General features: G+C 38.1%; 1 protein-coding gene across 1 annotated transcript in view; it reads left to right on the forward strand.

Moving 5' to 3' along the window:
* Window positions 1-27,252, forward strand: part of CDH8 (cadherin 8) — a 1,195,405-nt gene that overhangs the window by 238,241 nt on the left and 929,912 nt on the right. The window contains exons 4-5 of the mRNA XM_079908493.1: window positions 7,622-7,681; window positions 11,183-11,235. The gene's annotated coding sequence lies outside the window, so the exon portion shown is untranslated. The remainder of the gene's footprint in view (window positions 1-7,621; window positions 7,682-11,182; window positions 11,236-27,252) is intronic.

Here is a 27,252-nt window from a genome sequence, read left to right on the forward strand (position 1 = left end):
CCTAGTTCTCCTAGGCTAGAGTTTCTGCAAGTCTAGATTCTTATTTCTGAGGACCCTGAGGTGCTGGTCACCATGTTCTGATCAGGTATGATTATTGTACTTGCCCATTTTCCATTAAAACCAAGCATGGAAGGACCAAGTGAGGCTGTAGTGGGATCAGCTAAGTGCCCACTGGTCTCCTGTTTGGCCATGGGCAATTATCCAGAGAAGGGAGCAGCTGTGAATTGTTAAATATCACAAAAGCCAGGGAATAAGTAAACCAGCAAGTGAAGGAGATCTGGGTGGGGCATTTACAACATGCAGGCTTAACTCTTCACTGCCTCAGCGCTTTTGTACTTCTGATCCTTTTACTTGGAACATTTTTCCTTCTGTTTGAATGGCTGGCTCTTACACATTATGTAGTTGAGAATTGTGCATGCTTCCTCTTCAGAGATGCCATTGCCAACCATCCCACCTAGATACTATTGTCATTATTTTCCATACCAGGACTGTGTTGTCCTCTTTCCAATACTTGGCTAGATTTACAGTAACTTGCTTTATTGGACAACTTTGATTTTTTTCTATGTTTACTGTTAAAATATATGCTCAGTGGGGTAAAAGTAAATTTGTTTACTTCTGCATCACTCGTCCCTAGGATAGAGATTAAAACAAAGAAACATAACAAATGTAAAACAAATATTTGTTGAGTGCATATCTGAATGCATCAGCTATGTATGAAGACCTTAATTGGCCACTGCATTCATCTTTTATTATAGGTCTTGTAAATCTCTCCACTGTGTTAGGACCCAAGGATCACTTCATAATTTGTCTGCTTTACATTCCCACAATACAATGTATGCCTGTTGTGATGCCTTCCACACCTACCACCAGGGGCATCTCATGCCCTTAACGACTCAGCCCTTTTATTTTATTTTACTTTTTCTTTGAGTTTGAAACCTTATGAAAGACATTTAGTTGCAGTCAACTGACCTAGCCCTACCACCCTTTTTTTTTCTTGAAAAAGTCTAACCAATTCTGATCATGATACTGGAACTCAGTGCCTTAGGTCTAACCCAAAGGAAAAAGACATGTCTTAACCATTAGGTGTTCAACAGATGTATAATTCCTATTTTCCTGTTGTTAGTATTGTATTTGATTTCAGTAGCTTCAGTGTGTCTATTCATCTTTAAAAATGCTTTCAAGAGGTTTCATGTCATTAATGATTAATTGTTAATAATTAATTTTGGAACCTAATGCAGGATAATGTGACTCCCTTATTTTTAAAGTAGTGAAGTGTAAGAAAGGTTAGAAAAGTCTCAGAGGTAGGACACTAAGTGTGGTGTATTAATTCTGTGTAACAGGAAACCTACATAATTCATTTGGGGAATAAAAGTAAAGTTTGAGTTTCCATTTTTTTATATGCATATGTGAGCATCTGTGTGTCTACATATGCATGCATGTATAGGTATATGCGTATATACACATATGTATACACACATATACATATGTATAAATGTGCGCATATATATGTATTGTAATCTCATAAATAAGATGTGATCTTTCTTATCTGATATATTGAGGTGCTTGACTAAGAATGGTGGTGGTGTTAATATCCCATACCTGTCAGTGCTACCCTTTAATAAAGTTTACCCCTCTCTTATAAAAATACAAAAGTCAGTTCAAACTGTTAGCATATTCATATCCTTAGTGTCATCGATTTTGAACACTCCATATGTTGTCTTTTGTACCTTTGAAGATAAGATGTAATTATTGAAAAAAAAAAAGGATCAATAAAATGAGAGATTTTGGTGCTTATTCATTTATCCCACTCTGCCTCAAGCTCGATTTTTCAAGGAAAACAAGCCATTTGCATGTACTTTCCTTGGGAAAGAAAATTAGGGGGAGTCAGTGTTCTGGGAAAATTCTTGAAATTACTTTAAGTGTTGTATACTATCTGATGGTTAAAGTATCTATAAAATTACTCTCTGAGGCGTCCGTAACATGTCTGTGAACTCTGAAGGAAATTTTGAGTAGAGTTGCCATTCTATAACGATATAAGTGATATTTCTAGGGATTCATCTTGGAATCTCTTCTAGGCATACCAAAAATAAGATATTTAATTGCACTTTGATAATTGTCCAGACTCCACTGTGGCTTTGCTTATTCTGTGTAGATATAATTCAGCTAATCAGTAGTGTGGCAATTCAGTTGACCCTTTTAAGTGACCAAGATATCGCCCCCCTTCTTAGGCAGTATAGTCACATCTTATTCGCTCAGCTGTTACTGAAATAACAAAAGCAATGCTTCCCATCCAGCCCGGGCTTTGAGGCTTAAGATGTATTCATTTCGAACATGGATATTCATGAGTTTCCTTTCTTTTAGTTTATCTGTCCCTGCCTTTACTTTCCTAAATCTAATTTTAGTATGTGTATAATACTCCGATATTTTGAGTGTACCCTTGGAAAAAACTAATGCATAAATTAACGTAAATAATCCCTTAGATGCAGTTGTATCCTAAACCATCTGTCTATCTGAAGTCTGAGGTCTTCCATTTGATTGGTTGGACAAATCCCATGATTTTGGATAATTCTAGACCTGACCCCAGTGAAAACAAATAACAACTTTTAAAGTAGAAAGATAAAGTAGAAAGATATTCCCTGGAATTTTCTAAAGAACTTAGCATCACAGACTCATGGAACCTTGAGGATAAAAAGAACAAAAGGTCACTTGAGGGATTTATAAACGTTGGTACACTTCCTATTTGTTCCTTCAGCTCTTTGCATCTTGGCTTGCATCTTTATTTTATATTCTTTTCTTCTCCTTTCATTTCTCTCAGTGCCCTGCATGTCTGCAGAAGGAAGGTTAGATGGTTTCCCTATTGCCAGCATAAATGGGACCAGGGACACTAACCTTGTCCAGTCAAGCACCTGATGCTTGAATTATCTTGTAAATGTTTTCAACAAATTCCTATCCTCTATTATATTGTACCACTACTAATAGCAAAAATAATTAGGAACAAATATAACTGATGAAAAGCATATTGTTATTTATATTATAATTGAGTACTTTGATGTTCCAGGCACTTTTATATAAATTACTGCTGATCCTTGTATGTATCATGCAAAGAAGATGCTGTTGCTATTGTCCAGAGAAAGTAACTGAGGTTTAAAGAAACAAAGTGACTTGCTCAAAGACGTATGTGTGGGGTTCCAGACTAGGTATGTGGAATCTATCTGCATCTGCTAAAGTGCATTCCTTGGACAACCCCAGTGATGCAGAGGTCACCAAATGATGAAGCAGACAATGTTTCTTTTCCTCTTAATGGAAGAAGTGGTTTCATTAGAAAGGTGTTCTGCATATGAAGGTGAACTCAAACTGTCTTCTGTCAAGCCATTGATTACTCAGAGTAATCATAATCTATTATACTTATTCTCATATTTTCAGTGTTCAAACACATATGTAACAGAGATTATTATTCATTAGCATAGTGTTATTTATGAGAATATTTCCCATACATATGCAGAGTGGCATCATCAAGTTTAGAGGTTAACTGAATACATCATAATATATACAGGTATTTCTCATGTATTCATTTAGTTTGGTAGGGATTTAGATTCACAAAAAAACCCAACACTTGCTTTATTTTTTCAGTTGTACCCTAACTAGCTCAGCAGAATGTTATGTCCCAACAACCAAAGTGGTTTGAGTCCTTATTTTGTTGCTGTGAAGACACAGATCGCTACATGTACTGCTGGCAAGTTTTTGGTAATTTCTAAAGCAAAAGAAAATAATGCTACCCTCTGAACCCACACAGGCCAGTTTTACAAAAATTATTAGGAAGTGGAAAATTAGGAATCATATCAAAAATTCATGGGATAAAACTTATTCTATTTCATTTTTTAAAACTTATTTACTCAGTATGAATTATTGACACCTACACTATGACAAAGTGCCAGGACCTGAAAGTGCATATGGAAGTAGTATCTGGTCCTTAGTCAGATGGAGTTTGTGGTCAAGTGGGAAGACAAATTATTTTGTCATAATGTAGCATGTGCTGCTGGGGTGCAGAGGATGCAGAAGAAGCTGGGTCTGATTTTGCAGAGGAAGTGACATTTGTAGTATGCTTTGAATTGAGATTAAGTGATTCTGGGAAGAGAAGAAGGCACTGATAATAAGAGGCAGGCAAAGACAACATCATTCTAAAATAATAAGGATCTCTTTAAGAATTATAAACAAATGGCATTAATAATAATAATGGCATAATCATGTCAACTGTTCTATAGATGATATGGTGAATAGATGGGAATTGAGTGAATCAGAAGATTAAAAACATTCTAGGCAAGAATGAATGTGGGCTAACTTAGGTAATAGCAGTAAGAATAGAGAGACAGGACACAATGACAAGTCAAGGGTTAGCATATGAACAGAACATATTAACCAACTGATTTGGACAATCTCCATGTACCATTTCAAAACCATCTTGTCCAGATTCTCAAACAGTTTTGCACAGCTTCAGTCAGACAGTGCCTCATCTTAACCTTACCTTCTGTGTACCTCTCCTTTTCTGATCTCAGGTTCTTCTGACCCTGTGACAAGGGACACCTGCAGAACTTGCTCTATACTTACATATGTGCAACTGAGAAGTGTAAGAAGTTAATGCCCACAGAGCCATCTATGGCCAGGGGTAGATGATGGGTAAATGCTTCTTCCTTTCATCCCCAAAGCAGTCAGTTCTGAGACACATTGTATAAAGGAACTCAGAAGATCCCAGGTGATGGAGCATCCAGTAACCCATAGTAATGACCAACAGTATAACAATCCAATCAGTCACCTATAGCAATGACCAGCACCATAAAAATTCAATCAACTGTAGCAAAGGCCAACACCATAGTGATCCAGTCAATCACCTATGACAATGGCCAACACCATGACACATACTTACATTGACTTTTATTTCCTCTCTGTGTCACTAGCCTTGTTCTGCAGTCCCACGCCCTGTGTATCGATCCCCAAATAAACAGTCTACATGAAAGCCTTTGTCTCAGGTTCTGCTGTTAAGGTAAGCTAGGACAAGGTCCTGGTTGATATAGAATTTCTGATATTTATACCATTTTTATAAGTTTCTTGTCCATATTCCTAATTCGGAGAAAACTCTACGAAGACCTTATGATTATATGCCCACAGATTAAGCAGATGTATGATCTGATGTTTCAGAGGGCAGATAAAAACAGCCATGCAATAAAATGATCAACATCTTAAGATGTGTTCCAGCATGACAGAATTAGCTGGACCAGTCAGATTCTTAGTGAGATCATACATGAGACAAAATAGAAGAAAAAGGAAAAAAACAAAAGCAAAACCAAAAAAACATTAGAAGCTTGAATAGAAAAGGAAGGGTAGATAGAGAAAAGCCATTAAGGAGAATTGTGCATATGTGCATCTGCAGGCTACAGTTCTGAGGAAGCAGAAACCATAAGTAAACAGATGCCATGAAGTAGTAAAAAGATACCCAAAGTATAAAGGAAATGTCAGCTGATAGTGAGAGAAAAAGAGAGCAGATGACAAACAAGATGCCATAAGAAAGAGAAGGAACTTATTTCCATCTCTTGTTTCAGTCCTTCACCGCAAGTATTCTTACAAAAAAAACCACAAAAAACCGTTTTAAAAAAGTGTTCTATGTAATTTTCTGACTCTTGTAACTAGGAAAGCAATACTAAAAGTTTGCCCATGCTGCTTTCTCTGGTAATGTACAACAAAATCTTCCCACAGTCCTGAACAAAAGGAAGTTCCATCCAGACCTCCCACATACTTCTTTGAAAATCTTCCCTTTTAATTTCAGCACATTTTCATTGATTCCACTATCAGGAGAACAACCAGACTAAATCATCTAAGACTCATGACATTATGCAATAATTTGGAAATACCAAACACTTTAATGTAATTATCTTGTCTAAAACAGTTTAGCAAACAAAAAGTCAAGCTTCTGGTGGATTATGCTAATAGGTCTCAGAAGCAATCATACTGGTTATTGTATTATTTTTCTTTCCCATGTGTCTGTTAGTACATTTCACTTGGTAAAGGATTGAGACAGACAGACAGATAGCATTTTTCTTTGTTTCTTAAAACTTGATGTTAAATCAATGTTATTATGCAAAAACACAATAATAGAAGTAATTTTAGTGGTAATGGACTTGGAAATAAGGAGGTGTCTGATGTTATCATTATAATTCAAATACAGAATCAGAAACATAAAAATTCATAATGAAAAGAAATAAAGCAAAAAGAGAATGTTAAACTGAAACTTTCCATCTTGGAAATATTGATAGACTATGGAAGGGGTGTCATCTAAATCAGGGATTAGAAAATATTCCCTGTAAAGAACCAGATAGTAAATATTTGTGGCTCCTGAGCCAGACAGCCTCTTTCATAACTAATGCAATCACCAAAGTAGAAGCATTTGCAAAAAGAGAAAACTCAGGCATTCATGTCCAAAGTTGGTAGAGTTCAAAGACAAGTCATTAAGAATATGGCCTTTTGGAGGGGAAAGGGGTGCGCAATTTTGTGTCATGGAGAAGGGATGTTGCAGATTGAATTACCTAGGAAACAGAATCTGAACTAGACATTAGTGTGCTGGGGCTTTATAGGGTAGTGCTCCTGGGGGTGACCACCTGTGGAAGGAAATGGAAGAAAGTAGAATTGGGCAGAGGAAGATGTGAGGCTGTAGTGCCATCTTAACAAAAGCCTCAGACAGTCATTATGAGGAGCTCCGAAGCTGGAATGACTCTTCCGGAGTTGTCGTAAGTTGTCATGGGAACAAGGTATTAGTGTTTCCATATTGATTAACCTTTAGTTAAGGAATGCTCTGGAATGGAAATGTATCATGAGGGGAGAGGACTCTCTCCAGTGGAAGTGATCCCCAAAGAGGGATGAGAGCTGAGGGCTGTCTGACAGCAGCATTCCCAGCTGCTCCTTCATTCCTAAAAGAGGATCTGTTGGTATTTCCTAGTATAAATATAGTCTACCCTTTACCTAGACTGTATCTGCCATTGATTATATTTACTTTTTAAAAATTATTTAATTTATTTATTTTCCTTATTATTTATTTATTTTGGGGGGCTGCATCGGGTCTTAGTTGCAGCCCATGGGATCTTTGTTGAGGCATGTGGGATCTTTTTGTTACGGTGAGCGGTCTGCTTGGGTTTCTCTCTAGTTGTGGCATGAGGGTTTTCTCTCTCTAGTTGTGGGGTGGGGGCTCCAGGATGCGTGGGCTTTGTAGTTTGCAGTGCGTGGGCTATGTAATTTGCAGCGTGTGGGCTCTAGTTTGCAGCACACAGGCTCTAGTTGAGGCGCTCAAGCTCAGTAGTTGTGGCACGTGGGCTTAGTTGCCCCGCGGCATGTGGGATCTTGGTTCCCTGACCAGGGATTGAACCCGCATCCCCTGCATTGGAAGGCGGATTCTTTACCACTGGATCACCAGGGAAGTCCCTATATTTACTTTTTTTTGTATAAAAAAAGTAGGTGTTCCAGTATTTCTAGGAAAAACTACAAGGAATATTAGTGGGATGGATTGTAGTCCCTCCTCAATAGCTGTGTCAGGGCTGCAACTGATAGTCTTTGTCTCCCTCCTCTGTACCCTTCCTAGATTCCACTGGTCAAGCTGGCTGACCTGGTGGAGAGATCCAGATCTGTATCCTTGAGAGATGTGAGCTCGTGTTCATTATACCCTTCTAAAAAAGAGGTTGGTTATTGAGCTTGTCCAGTTACAATCAAAATTGGACAGGGAAGTTCAAAGAGGCACCCAAGTGAATCGCATGGGTGTGCCAAATTATTTATTCTGCCCTCATTTTGACAATTGCCTGATGACAACAGCCCTGCCTCCTTCTGATAAATAGGATTAACCACTCCTGTTGAGATGATTGTTCTGCTTCTTGAATGCTAGTCCCTTTTCATGAACCCTGAAGTTCCAGAGTAGAAGTTACGGTTTATATTTCAGTAGGACTCTGCTGTTCCCTAATGGAAGCGTTCTGCCCATTGAAATCAGGACTTTTAAATTCAGAGCCCAAAGTTGCAAGGATGATAAGAACAAATCAGAAATCACATATTCTGATAAGGGATTAATGGTAACTGAGACCATTTCTGGGATCCTGGACCTATGCTTTAAAGTGTATACCACATCCTAGAGATGGCTCTCCATCTTCTCAAGGTATTGTCCCCAGACTAGTGCATTAAACTGGCTGTTCCAGCACTCTGGCAGCTTCTGGCCAGTGTGGTATATCATATGACCTGTGGCACCCAAAGTCAAGGGCCCATTTTCATACCACCTTTGCTATAAGTGGGTCACTGGAATTGAAGTGATGTTAAGTGGGATTCCATATTGGTGGATTAAACACTCTGTGAGAGAGTGGTAATGGCAGAAGCTGTACTTGCAGACAATGCCAACACGTGCCTGAAAATGTAGAAAGATTCTTCCTAGTTGTTCTGTGACTTTTCAGTGGTGGATGCTGTTTGATGGGTGTTAAAATATGATTTGAAAATCTTCACACTTTGTCCACTCATTTGTGTTTTTCTACATGCTTCTAACCCCAACTTTTCTTGTCCCTGACCTTCTAAATATTATTCATATTCATGTGTATTCTAACCTAAACTACTAATCTCTGCAAACAGTGAATGGCACACAGCTTCTAATGATTGATTAATCACTCTCCCATATGTGTTATCTTTTTCCAAAACAATCAAGATTAGCAATGGTCACCCAATTCCACTGTTCTTATACTTGCAAGTTCTTACCTGTATGGCACATGAAAGCAGCTAATACATTTGCTCAAAACAGTGTAAGGTTCATTATTGAAGGTTTTGACATTGCACTCATATCTTGTGCCAGGAGGAATCAATGCTCCACCTATAATCAGTGTTGGATCCCTTATTGCCAGCTGGGTGGCAAGTGATCCAGCTCCAGAATCCCATCCAAGAATCTGATTTCTCAGAATATTCTAGGCACCAGCAAAAATAGGTTAAGTTCCCCAAAGGCAAACTCTGATATGCAGATTAGTTTGCCAGAGATTTATTAGGGAACATTCTTGGAGTCACCACCTATGAAATAGAAGAGAATAGGATTGGCTAGAGGGAGAAGATGAGTTGTAATTCAGATGCAACAGAAGCTTCAACCATCTCCATGAGAAAGTCTGAAACTAGGATGATCCTTCAGAATTTCCCCAAGAACTGGCAAGGGAACCACTTCTTTGTGTGGCCATGCTGACCAGTTATTGGATGAGGACTGACCTGGGAAATGTGTTATAAAAATATTACTGTTAAACAATTAAAGAGGATAACCAATATATTATTAAGAAATATATATATAGTTAATTTTTAATAAAATATAATCCCCTACCTCTAATCTACATGACCTTAAGTACAGTAAAACATCCATTCACTTCATCAGTTATTTAAAGAACAGATATTTAACTAGTAGAAATCTAGTGCCAGGTACCATGTTAGATGTTGGAGAAATATAGTACAAAACTTATGGGTGTTACCCTCACAGAGTTAATTTTAAAATATAACATTTTCTTTTTTTCTCCTCCAGATAGAATTTGGAAACTCCTTTAGATCTTACTCAAATCACTTAATGAAGATACAGTTTTCTCTGTTTTTTTAGGGCTTACTGGTGGCTATACTGGGGGCAAAGTGGCAGATAAACACAAATTTTTAAAAATATATTAATGAATAATAAATCAAGTGAGTTAATATTTATAATTACAAAATTGTAAGTGCTACAAATAAAACTAAATTATAATAAATACTAAGAAAGAGTTAAATAGAAAGCAAGTATTTAGACTGAGTTGAAAGTGGCTTTTATTAAAGAGTAGATGTCCAAAGAAATGATTTAAGGGCAAGAGCTTAGCATGTTAGAGAAACTATAAGAAGGCCAATGCTATTGCATTTAAGGAATAACTAAATCTAAAATTCCTGATTTTCTCTTAAATACATTCTATAATTCCTGAGAATGTCTGGTGCATTCTTCATGTGTTGTTATTCTTTGAAGTCAAGACCACATACAACTCTTTGCAGCCCCAATGACACTTGGCAGGGGGTTAGTCACATTATTGGAATTCAATAGGCTTTTGATTAAATAACTATAAAATTCACTAATTTCAAATACAAGAGAGTGGTTCTCTTTTAGATCTTTGAAAATATTCTATAATCAAACTAACATTATTCTCTGATTTAAATTTAAAATAAAGCAGAGTGGGTACTTTCCATGTTGTTGTTTTTAAACAGCATGAACTCTGGCCAGAAGCACTTCAAGGAGCTAATCTGAGTAAGTCACCTTATTTCCTGGTGAAATTGTAAATTTCAGTATGGATGAAAAAAAAAGAAACCTCAAGATATTAATTAACTTGCTGAAGGTAACACATAGGTAAATGGCAGAACTTGGAACCTCTTAGATTTTCTGACTTTCTCTAACCATAAAACATCGAAATCAGAGTAACAATGGTTTTCTGAGTCTTTTTCTTCTTTTTTTAAATATTTAATGTCATATCATTGTTGGCAGGTGTTAAATTTTTATTGATAATAATGAGTACATTCAGGGAAAGTATCAGCTCTTTAATTTTTAAAAAATGTCTATCTTTGTGTCTTCCTTTTTAAGGGACTTACTACCACTTTATTAAAAAAGATTGTCAATAAATTCTGAATTCCCTAGGCAGTCTCTTAATCTGTTAGATCGTTATTTTTGTGGGGGGGAAAATGAGCTTCCTAGGAGACCTTTGTTGTTATTTTACCATGAGTTATTTCTACCTGAAGCTATAAAGTAGAAGGAATTGGAGTTCTAAGTTTGATTCTTCTACTAGTACCAAGTTTTCTTCTTCATCAGGGAACTCAGTTTCTCAACCTGAAAAGAGAGAAGTGGATAGATTAATCCTTGAGTCCTTTGCCACTCTGTCTTCTACATGTACATAAATCCATTACGTCTTCTTAAGTCTCCTTTTTATTTCAAACTATTATTTAAAGTCAAATAGGACATATATCAAATCAAGAAAGATAAAGGCAACAAAGCTTTTTGAGGACTATCAGTGTATGCAAATGCCTCTAGCAGAAAATATTCCCATCCTCAGGTGCTGAGTGCCTGGCTAGTGCTGGACACATATTAAATGACAGAAATAATGACTTAATTAATACTCATTTTATTAATTTCTTTAAACAGATGATGACAGTATGTGACACTGAGTATCTGAGGTTGTGATATTGGATGTACAGGTGAGTTTTTCAGGAATGTTTGGGCTTGTGCATCAGTAAGCCCCCTGCCATTGCAGTAAACGGAGGTCCAATGAAAACATGACCCTCTGTTTTCTTCTTAAACCAAATCTCCCATGGATTCTCACATTAGAAGGCTTCCTCCTAGACCTCTTTCTCTTAGTCTTCTCTCCAAACCAAAATAGGTCCTGTGGTAGGCAGAACAGTGGTCCCCAAAGATGTCCATGCCCTAATCCCTGAAACCTGTGTATGTTTGCATGGCAAAAGGCACTTTACAAATATAATTAAAGATCTGGACTTGGGAAGATTATCCTGGATTATTCAAGGGGTCTAATGTAGTCACAGGAGACCTTTTAAGAGGGAGGCAGGAGGGTCAGAGCCATAATAGGAGATGTGTTAATGGAAGTAGAGGTCAGAGAGAGAAGGTGAGATTTAAAGCTACACTGCTGGACATAGAAACAGACTATGAGCCGAGGGAGGCAGGTGATCTCTGGAAAAGTCAAGGACACAGAATCTAGAAAGGACGTAGCTCTGCTAATGCATTTTAGACTTCTGACATGAACAATAAGATAAATTTGTGTTGTTTTAAGCTACTAAATTTGCAGTAATCTGGGAGAGCAGCAATAGGTAATTGATACAGTTCCCAATCTCACTCTCTAAAGAAAGAATATCCCTTCTTAAGTTAGTGTAAGAATGAATAGAAGACAAAGATTCACATTATCAACTCTCTATGGGTTATAAAGATGTTGCCATGGTGATTATTAGATCTGCATCTATGTATTATTTTGAGCAACATGATCCATTTTGAATAAAACAAAAAAAATGCAACATATTCTTATGGTTCATTACAAATATATAACCCTTGGAAATAAACATTTCAGGTTCCATTTCAGTAATTAAAAGAAAAGTATTGTCTGTGTCCTGGGTACCGTATAACTGTATCTGTGTGTGTATGTGTGTGTGTGTTTCCCATACTATGTGGAAAGCATTATCTTCAAATTTCTTTCTTATGACCATAATTTCTAATTATTAATTCACATTGTCATTTCTGAATATTTATAGCATAATTTAAATAGATTCATAACTACAAAATCTTTGGAAATGTTATTGGCCTATAACTAATAGTTGAGATATGGCCTGGGTTCCCATTTTTGAGTCTTCACTTCCCCTTCATTCTTACTTCATAAAATATCACTTCTGGTATTCTTCATCTGCCTCTTCCCTTCAAATGAACTCCTTCTGTAACACTGAGATGCCAGGAATTGATGCAATTAAAAGTAGTGCATTTCTCTGAGAAATTACCATTATCAAAGGTTTCAGAACATTTCATTCCAAACATGAAACTCTGTTGGTAGAATTTCTAATGTCTGTAATCTTTAGTATTTTTAACTTTCACTTATAATAAATTTCACAGTTTGCAAAGCACTTTCCTTTGGGAAGAACATAAGGTTCAGAGTTATCATTAGGGTTCTGACCCCAGCTCTGCCACTTACAAGCTAGGTGGACAGTGGCAACTTGCTAAGTATTTCTCATTTTTCTTATCGAAAGAAGTAGGGCTTCCCTGGTGGCGCAGTGGTTAAGAATCCACCTGCCAATGCAGGGGACATAGGTTTGAGCTCAGGTCTGGGAAGATCCCACATGCTGTGGAGCAACTAAGCCCGTGAGCCACAACTACTGAGCCTGCGCTCTAGAGCCCATGAGCCACAACTACTGAAGCCAGCGCACCACAACTACTGAAGCCTGCATGCCTAGAGCCCGTGCTCCACAACAAGAGAAGCCACTGCAGTGAGAAGCCCGTGCAACGCAACGAAGAGTAGACCCCGCTCACTGCAAGTAGAGAAAGCCCGCAAGCAGCAACGAAGACCCAATGCAGCCAAAAGTAATAATAATAATAAAAAAAAGTAAATAGGGACTTCCCTGGTGGCGCGGTAGTTAAGAGTCTACCTGCCAGTGACTTCCCTGCTGGCGCAGTGGTTAAGAATCCGCCTGCCAACGCAGGGGTCACGGGTTCCAGACCTGGTCTGAGAAGATCTCACATGCTGTGGAGCAACTAAGCCTGTGCACCATAACTGCTGAGCCTGTGCTCTGGAGCCCGTGAGCCACAGCTACTGAGCCTGTGTGCTACAACTACTGAAGCCTGTGTGCCTAGAGCCCATGCTCCGCAACAAGAGAAGCCACCGCAATGAGAAGCCCGTGCACTGCAACGAAGAATAGCCCCTGCTGCTGCAACTAGAGAAAAGCCCGTGGGCAGCAGCGAAGACCAATGCAGCCCAAAATAAATTACTTAATTACAAAAAAAGTAAATAATAGTGCAAGTAATAATGTTTATCTTACATGTTTCTTTTGAAGATGAAATGAGGTAATTTTTGTAAAAAAAAAGTATGTTAAGCTATTAAAACATACTATGCAACTATGGTAACAATTCTTAATGTTACTATTATTGGATAACTATTGATGAATAAAAAGTTAACTTAAAACATAGTGACTTAAGACAGTAAACATGTATGACATCACAGCAGCTGTGCATCAAAACCCTGGGTGTGGCTTAGCTGAGTTCTCTGGTGCCAGATGTCTTAGAAGTCTGACTCAAGGTACAACTGTCTCACCTCTCCACTCCAGCAGATCTACTTCCAAGCTCCTGACAGTGCTGTTGGCAGATTCAGTTCCTTGAGAGCAGTTGGAATGAAGCCTCAGTTCCTGGCTAGCTGTTGTCCCTGGGACCACCCTCAGTTCCTTGCTCTGTGGGTGTCTCCATAGGGCAGCTTATGACAGACATGGCAGCTGGCTTCCCTCAGAGAAAGCAAGAGTACAAGAGAGGGTACCCAAGATAGAAGCCACAGTCTCTTAGTAACTTAATCTCAGAAGTGACATCCCATCATTTTTATTGTACAGTTATCCTTCAGTATCTGTGGGGGGTTGGTTCCAGGACCCCTGTGGATACCAAAATCCGAGGATGCTCAAGTCCCTTATGTAAAATGATGTAGCACATCCTCCTGTATACTTTCAGTCATCTCTTGATTACTTATAATGCATAATACAATACAAATGCTATGTAAATAGTTGTAAACACAACACAAATGTGATGTAAATAGTTTCCAGTGAGCAGTGATTCAAGTTTTGCTTTTTGGAATTTTCTGGAATTTTTTTTCTGAATATTTTCAGTCCAAGTTTGATTGAATACTTGGATGCAGAACCTGGGGATACAAAGGGCCAGCTGTATTCTATTCATTAGAAGTGATTTCATTAAGCTTAACTCATACTCAAGTGGAGGACTTTACAGAAGGATGTGAATTCCAAGAAGTGGAGGTTATCGGGGGCCATCTTGGAGACTGCCTACCAGAATCATGGTTATGCAGTTCTAAAAACTGTCCTCCACGAAAATTCTGGGCATTGGTCAAGGCATTTTCCTTTAAAAGGAGTCTCTTGAATAGTTAGCTGAAGGCAAAATAGACACTCAAATCCAGTTTTAAAGCTCCACTTCCTTATACATTTGAATGTATAGTTCCTGATTATATTAAAGTATAAAGAATGTTTTTACAACTTCTCTTACCAGAAGTTTTTATCTAGTGCTGGGCCTGGGAATACATGAAGTTGCAAAGTTCTGCAAAGCACTTGGTTGCAGAGGAAAAACAGATTAATACTCTTTTAACTATGGCTGCACCAGTGGGTACAGCATGCATTCATGATTTCCAAAACAATTATTTTGAATTTAATAGCTCTCCAACTCCTTCTCTGGTACTGCGACAGGACTACTGATTTAATAGTGCACCAAGCTGCTAGAAACCAGAGGTTAAAACCTGTGGTTAAATGATTCGGGTGAGTGGTATTGAAAACTATCACCACATGGACAGTTCTCAGGCTCCGGGAAGGGGGAAGGGGAGAGTGGTATGGGGAAGAGGATAAAGAGGAAAACAGAACAAAACGGGAAAAGCCACCAGGCAGCTGAGGCTTTCAGTGGCACTCAGATACTGCCAATTTTTCTTTTTTTTTTTTTTGTCACTTCAAATGTTAAATTGAGGTGATTTTAAAGCTCTTGTTTGTTTTGTTTTGCTTTCAGTGAAAAAGTGAAAATTAAAAGACAGTGGGAATAAAGTGTGGGGAGAGCTTTTGACAGCTGAAGGATGGAAAACCCATTACCCATAATCATAATAATACAAACCTGACTGGGCAATTCTGAGGGAGGGAACCTCTCACAGGAGAGGCGCTGGAACTGACCCAGTCCTAGCAGGCCCTGGGGCCATCACAGGAATGAGATTGCAAAGCCCCAGGGAGAAGCATTGAAGGCTGCCAACATGGCGGGCTCTGAAAGCTGCGCACTGCCATGACAATGGCAAGCGGGAGAATTGACAGTGCACTGATTGGCAGTGGGTGGGAAAATGCAGGAATAGGCTGCCTGCCCGAGGGCCAGAGACCTGGCTGGAGAGGGATGGGAGGGGCCGGCAGAGCTACAGAGGAAACCTGCGTGGCCAGGAAAACAATAATCAGAAATCAGTTAAAGGAATAGTTGGGGGCTTTAAATCCAGAACATGAAATACAAAGATGGAAAAACAGAAAATAGAGAAAGATTTTTAACATGAGCGTTTCTCCATGTGATAGAAATAAACTTAATTTTGTATAAATGTGGGAGTATTTTTATTTTTACAGATTTTATTGACATACGGAAAAGTACACAAATTGTCTTTAATAGCTCAAGGAATTTTCAGATTTTCACTTTTTAATCAGCACCCACATTTAAATTAAAGACTATGACCTGCCCTCAGAAAGTCCGTCATACCCTCTTTTATTTACTACCCACACCCCATCCCAAGAATAATCACCATACTATCATCCAGCAGCATAGATTAATGTTTCTGTTTGAACTTCATATAAATGAAATCTTCCCTGGTGGTACAGTGGTTAAGAATCTGCCTTCCAGGGGCTTCCCTGGTGGCGCAGTGGTTGAGAGTTCGCCTGCCGATGCAGGGGACACGGGTTCGTGCCCCAGTCCGGGAGGATTCCACATTCCGCGGAGCGGCTGGGCCCGTGAGCCATGGCCGCTGAGCCTGCGCGTCCGGAGCCTGTGCTCCGCAACGGGAGAGGCTACAACAGAGAGAGGCCTGCGTACCGCAAAAAAAAAAAAAAAAAAAAAAAGAATCTGCCTTCCAATGCAGGGGACTGGGATTTGATCCCTAGTCGGGGAACTAAGATCCCACATGCCGCGTGCTGCAACTACTGAGCGCATGTGCTCTGGAGCCACCTGCCACAACTGGAGAGAAGCCTGTGTGCAGCAATGAAGATACCGCATGTAACACGTGATGCAGCCAAATAAATAAATATTTTTAAAAATTTGAATGGAACCTTATAGTATGCTCTTTTGTCTGCTCTCTTTTGCTCAACATCGTTTCTGAAACTCATCCATGTCCTGTGCCAAGGGTTTCTCATTTTCATTGCTATATAGAATTCCAGTGTGTGACTGTATCACAAACTAGTTATCTGTTCTTCTTCTGAAGGGTATGTGAGTAGTTTCTAGTTTGGGGCTGTTTTTAGTAGTCTTGTTTTGAACATTCTAGTATTGGTCTTTCATGGCCATATCTTTGGGCTTTATACCTACAGGTGTAATTCTGAGTCATCGAGGATGCAAAGATTCAGCTTTGGTAGATATTACCAAGTGCTTTTCTAAAGTGATCCTGCCAGTTTATGCCCCTGCCAATGGTGTATGAATTTCCATTATTGCACATACTTGCCAGCATGTGCTATTGTTTGTCTTTAGCACTATAGCAATTATAGTAGGTATGCATGGATGATACTTTAACATTAACTAATGTGTGTTTCCTCCTTTCCTACCTCTTGAAGCCCAAACCCCGTACCTCCACCCAGGCAGCTAGCCATGACCCAGGACAACCAAATAGTAAACAGAATGGTGGAGGCGGGTCCTAAGGAAGGATCACATGGGACAAGTTGAACTGGGACAATGGCAAGACTGCCCTGACCCACAAAAATGTCAGCTCCAATGGTAGCACTTCTTATTCCCCTCCACCCCCCAGATCCATACAGAAGTTGCCTCTAATTTAAATACTAGCAATCAATAGATAGCTGTGTAGTTACAGGGTAGAGACAAATTAAAACACCTTAGGCATGGAGTAGGGAACAGGAGCGAACCCCAGTTCTGGTCTAAAAAGTAGAATGACATTTGGCAAGTCACTGGACTTACATGAACCCCAAATGTCTAATCTGTAAATGCCAGAGACGCTTCTTTACGATGCACAATGTATTAAACTATCTCCTTAAAAAATTCATTCAGTACTGTTAATTTTTCATTTTGTGAAATATATCAAACACTGTTCTCTATTTGGATGACATAATTCAGCTCATTCTTTATTCTCTAGGTTTTACTGTCAGTTGACCATTGGAATTGCAATTAGGTTATAAATGGCATCACAAATCAGGAAGAGATTATTTCAGATTTACATTTTTCTAATTAAAATCAGATGCTAAAATTTTTGCATTGTACAAAGAACATTTCAAGTTTTACATGCAAAATGTAAAGAGTGATTCTAAAGAGAAAAATCCTGTTTCCTAATTATTTAAAAAATATTTCTCAAAATAGCAATTGAGGTGAAATATTAGCCAAATGTGTATTAATTAATCTTTGGTGTAGATGGAAATATTTGGTTAGGATTCTCTTTCAGCATCTTCCTGTTTGCTTTCCAGATTCATTCCAGATACACATATAGCTGTGTTTAGAGTATAACTATAGAGTGCAGATATTGTATATTCATATTTGCTTAATTGTGAAAAACAGAGAAATAGATTCCTCCTCAAAGAAAACCAGTTTCCAAGCCATGGGTCTTATTTGGCTTCATCAGAAAAAGCAGAGGTAACCAAGAATAATCTCCGAAGGGAGAAGAAAAAAAAAAAACTAAACGATCTTTAATCCAAAGTCAGAGAAGGTATGGAAAAAGCAAAGCTTGGAAATGTTAGTAGCAGAAAGACAATTTTTCCAGAGACAGTCTCTGCATATGGTCCTTGCATTATTTCCTCTTTAGTAAGTCAGAAAACCATGAGATTAAAAAAAAATCTTTATGGCTTGAAAGTAAACATGAATTTGAATGGAAGGCTGATAAAACTCATAAGTAAAAATCAAGTTTTAATATTTCAGTGAAGTAATTAATAATTCTGTTCCAGGGTCCTGAATAACTCATAAACTAATTGAAGGAATGGGTGTGATTCTTGAAAGAGATACAACTACAAAGATGTATCTCTCTCTATCAGACACCTAAAGCAGGAATAAACCCAAAGTGACAAAAGGTGTTCATAGAGGGACCCTGACCATGGTTCATTACAAGTGTTCTTTGAACTTTGTGGCCTGAAAAGGACTAGAATATTAACTGTTTTTTTCAACGTAGTGCTTCACATTTGTTTCCTTTTAAAACTTTCAAAACGTATATATATATGTATACACACATATATGTATATATGTATATATATGTGTAAGTCTATATATATGAACTTATCAGAGTATCATGAATATCTAAATGTATATTTCTATCTATATGTGTATGTGTGTGTTTATATATATATATAGAGAGAGAGAGAGAGAGAATCTATCCTAAGTCAAACTGCTAAAATTGATTCAGATGTATAGAAACTGTTTATCTTTTCTAAAGTGCTAACTGGACATATATGCCTTATTAAATAAAAGATAGTTAAGCAGTGAGTAGCTCAAGTTATATGATGTCAATAAATACTTAATTTCATTAAAAACTTACTTTCTTGAAATAGCTTAAATCCACTCAACATGAGTCAGTCCACTAGTTTATGCTTTAAGTGCTCAAACATGATCATCTAATGTGGAACTCAGTAACCTGTGGGAAGGCTATTAGATTTCACAGGTATATTAATAAAAATACAACAATAAGCAATATGTAACAGCAACACATTTTCTTTCATGTTAGGTGAGAGAACTAAAACCAAAAGGTTAATAATCTTACCCAAGGTCTTACAATAAGTGATGAAACCCAGAACAGTCTGATGCAAATATGCCCTTTAAAATGATGCTGTGCTTCCTTAGAAAAAAACAGAGATTCTGCTTCTGTAACCTAAATAACAAGGCAATGAGGACCACAGATGGCATCCCAGCTGTGTCTAATATACACTTGGGAAAGCAGTGTCACCTGAAACCATTTCACATCACACAAACAGAAACAAAGTTTTGCCAATTATCTGGTTAATTCTGTTAATTTCAGTGAAGCAGTGAGGTTTCAAAATAAATTTTATTTGTCCTGAAACTTTGATTTGGCTGTCTGCATCTATCGAAGGAACTGGATAATCGGGGAATCTTCACCAAGCCCTGCTTGGCCACATCCAGCTATGTATCATTAAATAATCTTATTCAATCTGGTGTGAAATTTGGATATTCTGTCTTAAATATTGTATATGTTCGTCGTGTATTATTCTGGATCGTACATAGACTGCTACTTAATCATTTTCAAAGATTGTGTGACATATATTTGATCACATGGTAGAATTAGAACTTCAAGTATCAGAGTGGCAGGGTAGATGATGAGGAAGGTGGAAGGAGGAAGGTCCAAGGGCTGGAAAGAGAATTACTTCTGTTGTAATTTATCACCTCTTTTCTCTCAATATAGAGAGACCTTTAATGATGTGTGTGTATTTATTTTAAAGACCACTTGGGGAGAGGCTGTTAACTGTCATCAAGTAAATTTCGTATGATCATTCTTACATTCATTTATTTCCAGTGCATTCTGAAATAGAAAAGAAAGTTTCATGTTGTCATTCTCTATACTAGATATTAATTCCTAGATGAGTTTGATTTTTTTTTTTTTTTTGCACTTGAACGGTGATAAAATGAAGCTATTTTGAAGCACATTAAATCTGCAAATTTGAACACTTTGATGTCAGTGTTCATTTTCTTGCAAGGTATCCTATTTTCACCTTCATAAAATTGAATGCTTGCATGTACCATATAATTAAATTTAGCCATACCAAAAGCTCAAGTCTATGCATTTATTAACTCTTGACTGCATCACTGCCTAGGAAATTTGATAAAGTTTTCTACAGTTTTCTTAATCTCTGATGTAACTTATCTAGTAAGTAGTTCAAATCTGCAGTTTAGGGAAAGCAAATATTACTTTCTTATTTCCATGGCCTCTATCACAATGATACAGTACTGTTCTGGCAAAGACATCTATGATTGGCAAGGAATTATCTTCTCCTGGGATATGGGACTCCCTTCAATGTTGGCTCTAATATCTGCCCTAAGGAACCGAATTGCTCTTCTGAGGGAAGTGGAAATTAGCTGTTGCTCTTCAAGACTGAGGTTTATAAAATACATTCTGGCTGGTCACCAGAAAATGAAAATTTTGCAAATCTTGGAAAGTTTGAAGCTGCTAAAGGTGTCATATGCAATCTGTTCCTTGAGCAGGATTTTATTCAGATCAGTTCTACAGGAAACCTAGAGGATATAATAAGAAAAAGGACAGAGAGGAGCAGATTCACTGGAATAGAAACTCACAAAGCAGCCAACATGAAATTGTTAAATGATAGATGTGCTTTTCAAGGCAAAGGGCCACAGCCCCATCTCATCTATTAACCTAATTGCTGATATATTTTTGCTTCCTCTGGCATTGCCAAATATAAACTAATAGTCTTTCCTGCCTCATCTCCACTCACCCCCACCACATGTCTACTCTCTGATCAAAACAAATGACGAATATTTTCCCAAAGACCCCTCTGATTTACCCTTCTGTTTCCTTACTTACTCCAGTTTCTCTGTTTAAATTACTTCTTATATGCTCACTGGTTAAGTACAACCCAGAAGTTAAAGCTTAGATATCATTTCTTTTGTGGATGTCCTCTACTATCTGTCAGTCTTTTCAAAAGTACTGCCTGTACATGCTGTCTGTATTTGCTTACATCCCCGTCACTCTTCAACCCACTCGGATCTGGTTTTGCCATACTATTCCACTGAGCATATCCTTACAGAGTCACTAAAGCCATCCATACTCCCCAGTGAATGGCTTTCTCTGTCCTCATCATACTAGATTTTTCTGTAGCTTTCAAAAGAGTAAACCATGGCTTTCTTTTTCAAACTCTCTTCTATCTTGACTTTTGAAACTCACCTCTCTGCTGACTTTCCTGTTAATTCCTTGGCTTCTTTCTCATTTTTCTTTGCTAGCTCCACTCTATCCCACATCTAATCCAAGTTTTGTCTTCTCTGTAAATAACAACAAGTCTTTATTTCACTGTCTAAGCACAGAAGTTTGTGAGACAGTTTCCCCACAAATGTATAGAGACTGGTTAACCAGCATTCTTTTTGTACTGGTCATCTATATTAATCAGGGTTCTCCAGGAGAAGGAAAAAAACCCAAAAAAACTCTAGATAGACAGATAGATGATAGACGAATGGATGAATGGATGGATAAATAGACAGACAGATAGATAGATATGGAGAGATGAGTTTTTTTAAATAAATAATTGGCTCACATGATTATGGAGGCCTAGAAGTCCCAATCAGCCATTTGCAAGCTGGAGACCCAGGAAAGCCAGGGGTGGTATAGTTAAAAGGCCTGGGAGGGACTTCCCTGGTGGTGCAGTGGTTAAGAATCTGCCTGCCAATGCAGGGGACACGGTTCGAGCCCTGGTCTGGGAAGATCCCACATGCCTTGGAGCAGCTCAGCCTGTGCTCCACAACTACGGAGTCTGCGCTCTAGAGCCCACGCGCCACAACTACTGAAGGCCGCGCATCTAGAGCCCATGCTCTGCAACAAGAGAAGCCACCACACCCATGCACTGCAACAAAGACCCAATGCAGCCATAAATAAATAAATTAAAAAAAAAAAAAAGGCCTGGGAGCCAGAGAATGATGGTATAGATTCCAGTCTGAGTCTGAAGGCCTGAGAACCAGGAATGGTGGGGACAGGAGAAGACTGATGTGCCAACTCAAGCAGTATAGCAGATAGCACAAATCCCTTCTTCCTCCACTGTTTTGTTCTATTCTGGCCACCAGTATTGGGGAGGGGAATCTGCTTTACTCAGTCTTCTAATTCAAATGCTAATCTCATCTAGAAGCACCTTCACAACACATCCAGACATAATATTTAACCAGATATTTGGACATCTCATGATCCCGTCAAATTGTCACATAAAATTAGCTAGCACATCATCCAAAGGAGTAAGAATCTAGCCAACATTTATCTAATCTTACCCACAGGATATCAGGGAACATGATGGTATCATGTGTTAATATCTTGGTAGATGAATCAGTAGGATTACACAGCCATCACACAACAAGAAACATTTATGCCCTGAGATTGAAATAGGAAATAAAAATAATTGACCAGATAAAAGCTCTTTGAGGCTACCTCAGGCAGCAGTCTTTAACCAGAGTATAGAGAAGCAAATAGCCAGATGGTTTCCACTCACCAGGCTAGGAAAAGGAAATGCAGTGTTTCAAAGTTATCATCATTCTGAAGTCTGACTGTCTCCGCCTTATGGGATTTTGTCATCTCAATCTCCAAAGCGTGAGGAGTCATCTTTATGCTTGAGACAAAAAGCTGCTTCAGGACTCTGGAGTTGCACAGGGCACACAGTCTTCTACGTTGTCAGACAAACAGCTGTTATCCACGTCTGTGGAAAAGCAACAGCTGATGTTTTCTGACATGGTGTTATGTTTACATATCATGGAGTAATGAGTCTGTTCCATGCTGAAAATGAAGCCACATCAAGGGGCAGTACAGTGACACTGTAGGTCTTATCATGGAATCACATAATCTCATAAATGGAAAAGTTCTTTGGCTTTTAAGCACAATCATTCATCAGATCATGCAATCAAACTGAAATGTGCAGTGGCAATTTTATTGCGTTCAGAGCATCTCACTTTAAGGGGAGAACTAAGATATCACAGTATGTCAAAAACAGAAGAATTAACATCATGAGAGATTTAGGGGAAAAAAGGGGACAGTGGAATGGCTGAAGTCAGTGGGAATGTTTAAGCAGGAGAAGAATGAAATGGTGAGAAAATAAAGTACATGAAAAGTAGATTCAACTATTGTAATTTTAAAAACCTATTTTTAAAAATATTTATTTACTTATTTGGCTGTGCTGGGTCTTAGTTGTGGCATGCAGGATCTTTTTTTTTTTTTTTTTTTTTTTTAGTTGTGGCCGTGGACTCCTAGTTGCGGCATGTGGGTTCTAGTTCCCTGACCAGGGATTGAACCCGGGCCCCCTGCATTGGCAGTGCGAACCACCGGACAACCAGGGAAGTCCCGAAACTTATTTTTATTGGATGTATATAATTTTAATATATTATAAGTAATATATATTAATATTTATATACTATTCAAGAAAAATAATTTTTCCAATGTTTTGCAAGAATATAAACTTAGATCCAATAGAAATAAGAATGTTCAGAGTCAAAACGGTCCAGAGAAGGGGCACATTTCTTGGGGATGCAGTAACTTGCATATCTCTGCTCAAACATACAACAACGTGTTTAAAAGGGGCTTAACCATCGGATTGGATGTCTATGAACATCTATCAAGTGTCCTGCCATTTATAACTTGAGAATTAAGAAGAGTTGCCTTGTATAAGCACCTTCGAAAAGGTCATTGTGGTTTTTTTTTTTAACAACTTTATTGGAGTATAATTGCTTTACAGTGGTGTGTTGGTTTCTGCTTTATAACAAAGTGAATCAGCTATACATATACATATATCCCCATATCCCCTCCCTCTTGCGTCTCCCTCCCACCCTCCTTATCCCACCCCTCTAGGTGGTCGCAAACCACCTAGCTGATCTCCCTGTGCTATGCGGCTGCTTCCCACTAGCTATCTGTTTTACATTTGGTAGTGTACATATGTCCATGCTGCTCTCTCACTTCGTCCCAGCTTACCCTTCCCACTCCCCGTGTCCTCAAGTCCATTCTGTACGTCTGTGTCTTTAATCCTGTCCTGCCTCTAGGTTCTTCAGAACCATTTTTGTTTTAGATTCCACATATATGTGTTAGCATATGGTATTTGTTTTTCTCTTTCTGACTTACTTCACTCTGTATGACAGACTCTAGTTCCATCCACTTCACTACAAATAACTCAATTTCATTTCTTTTTATGGCTGAGTAATATTCTATTGTATATATGTGCCACATCTTCTTTATCCATTCATCTGTTGATGGACACTTAGGTTGCTTCCATGTCCTAGCTATTGTAAATAGAGCTGCAATGAACATTGTGGTACATGACTCTTTTTTGAATTATGGTTTTCTCAGGGTATATGCCCAGTACTGGGATTGCTGGTTTGTATGGTAGTTCTATTTTTAGTTTCTTAAGGAACCTCCATACTGTTCTCCATAGTGGCTGTATCAATTTACATTCCCACCAACAGTGCAGGAGGGTTCCCTGTTCTCCACACCCTCTCCAGCATTTATTGTTTGTAGATTTTTTGATGATGGCCATTCTGACTGCTGTGAGGTGATACCTCATTGTAGTTTTGATTTGCATTTCTCTAATGATTGGTGATGTTGAGCATTCTTTCATGTGTTTCTTGGCAATCTGTATATCTTCTTTGGAGAAATGCCTGTTTAGGTCTCCTGCCCATTTTTGGATTGGGTTGTTTGTTTTTTTGATATTGAGCTGCATTAGCTGCTTGTAAATTTTGGAGATTAATTCTTTGTCAGTTGCTTCATTTGCAAATACTTTCTCCCATTCTGAGGGTTGTCTTTTTGTCTTATTTATGGTTTCCTTTGCTGTGCAAAAGCTTTGAAGTTTCATTAGGTCCCATTTGTTTATTTTTGTTTCTATTTCCATTTCTCTAGGAGGTGGGTCTAAAAGGATCTTGCTGTAATTTATGTCATAGAGTTAGAGTGTTCTGCCTATGTTTTCTTCTAAGAGTTTTATAGTGTCTGGCCTTACGTTTAGGTCTTTAATCCATTTTGAGTTTATTTTTGTGTATGGTGTTAGGAAGTGTTCTAATTTCATTCTTTTACATGTAGCTGTCCAGTTTTCCCAGCACCGCTTATTGAAGAGGCTGTCTTTTCTCCATTGTATATTCTTGCCTCCTTTATCAAAAACAAGGTGACCATATGTGCATGGGTTTATCTCTGGGCTTTCTATCCTATTCCATTGATCTATTTTTCTTTTTTTTGTGCCAGTACCATACTGTCTTGATTACTGTAGCTTTGTGGTAATAGGTTGAAGTCAGGGAGCCTGATTGCTCCAGCTCTGTTTTTCTCTCTCAAGACTGCTTTGGTTCTTTGGGGTCTTTTGTGTTTTCATACAAATTGTGCAATTTTTTGTTCTAGTTCTGTGAAAAATGCCATTGGTAGTTTGGTAGGGATTGCAGTGAATCTGTAGATTGCTTTGGCTAGTATAGCCATTTTCACAATGTTGATTCTTCCAATCCAAGAACATGGTGTATCTCTCTATCTGTTTGTAGCGTCTTTAATTTCTTTCATCAGTGTCTTATAGTTTTCTGCATACAGGTCTTTTGTCTCCTTAAGTAGATTTATCCCTAGATATTTTGTTCTTTTTTTGCCATGGTAAATGGGAGTGTTTCCTTCAAATTTCTATTTCAGATTCTTCATCATTAGTGTATACGCATGCAAGAGATTTCTGTGCATTCATTTTGTATCCTGTTAGCTTACCAGATTCATTGATTAGCTCTAGTAGTTTTCTGGTAGCATCTTTAGGATTCTCTATGTATAGTATCATGTCATCTGCAAACAGTGACAGCTTTACTTCTTTTCTAATTTGGATTCCTTTTATTTCTTTTTCTTCTCTGATTGCTGTGGCTAAAACGTCCAAATCTTTGTTGAATAATAGTGGTGACAGTGGACAACCTTGTCCTGTTCCTGATCTTAGAGGAAATGGTTTCAGTTTTTCACCATTGAGAACAATGTTGGCTGTGGGTATATCATATATGGCCTTTATTATGTTGAGGTAAGTTCCCTCTATGCCTACTTTTTGGAGGGTTTTTATCATAAATGTGTGTTGAATTTTGTCAAAAGTTTTTTTGCATCTATTGAGATGATCATATGGTTTTTCTCCTTCAGTTTGACAGTATGGTTTATCACACTGATTGATTTGTGTATACTGAAGAATCCTTGCATTCCTGGGATAAACCCCACTTGATCATGGTGTATGATCCTTTTAGTGTGCTGTTGGATTCTGTTTGCTAGTATTTTGTTGAGAATTTTTGCATCTATGTTCATCTGTGAGATTGGCCTGTAGTTTTCTTTCTTTGTGATATCTTTATCTGGTTTTGGTGTCAGGGTGATGGTGGCCTCATAGAATGAATTTGGGAGTGTTCCTTCCTCTGCTATATTTTGGAAGAGTTTGAGAAGGACAGGTGTTAGCTCTTCTCTAAATGTTTGATAGAATTCGCCTGTGAAGCCATCGGGTCCTGGGCTTTTGTTTGTTGGAAGATTTTTAATCACAGTTTCAATTTTAGTGCTTGTGATTGGTCTGTTTATATTTTCTATTTCGTTCTGGTTCAGTCGCCAAAGGTTGTGCTCTTCTAAGTATCTGTCCATTTCTTCCATGCTGTCCATTTTATTGGCATATAGTTGCTTGTAGTAATCTCTCATGATCCTTTGTATTTCTGCAGTGTCAGTTGTTACCTCTCCTTTTTCTTTTCTAATTCTATTGATTTGAGTCTTCTCCCTTTTTTTTCTTGATGAGTCTGGCTAATGGTCTATCAATTTTGTTTATCTTCTCAAAGAACCAGCTTTTAGTTTCACTGATCTTTGCTATTATTTCCTTCATTTCTTTTTCATTTATTTCTGATCTGATCTTTATGATTTCTTTTGTTTTGCTAACTTTGGGCTTTTTTTTGTTCTTTCTCTAATTGCTTTAGGTATAAGGTTAGGTTGTTTATTTGAGTTGTTTCTTGTTTCTTGAGGTAGGATTGTATTGCTATAAACTTCCCTCTTACACCTGCTTTCGCTGCATCCCACAGGTTTTGGGTTGTTGTGTTTTCATTGTCACTTGTTTCTAGGTATTTTTTGATTTCCTCTTTGGTTTCTTCAG

The sequence above is a fragment of the Stenella coeruleoalba genome (assembly GCF_951394435.1).
Source record: "Stenella coeruleoalba genome assembly, chromosome: 20".
Classification (NCBI taxonomy): Eukaryota; Metazoa; Chordata; class Mammalia; order Artiodactyla; family Delphinidae; genus Stenella; species Stenella coeruleoalba.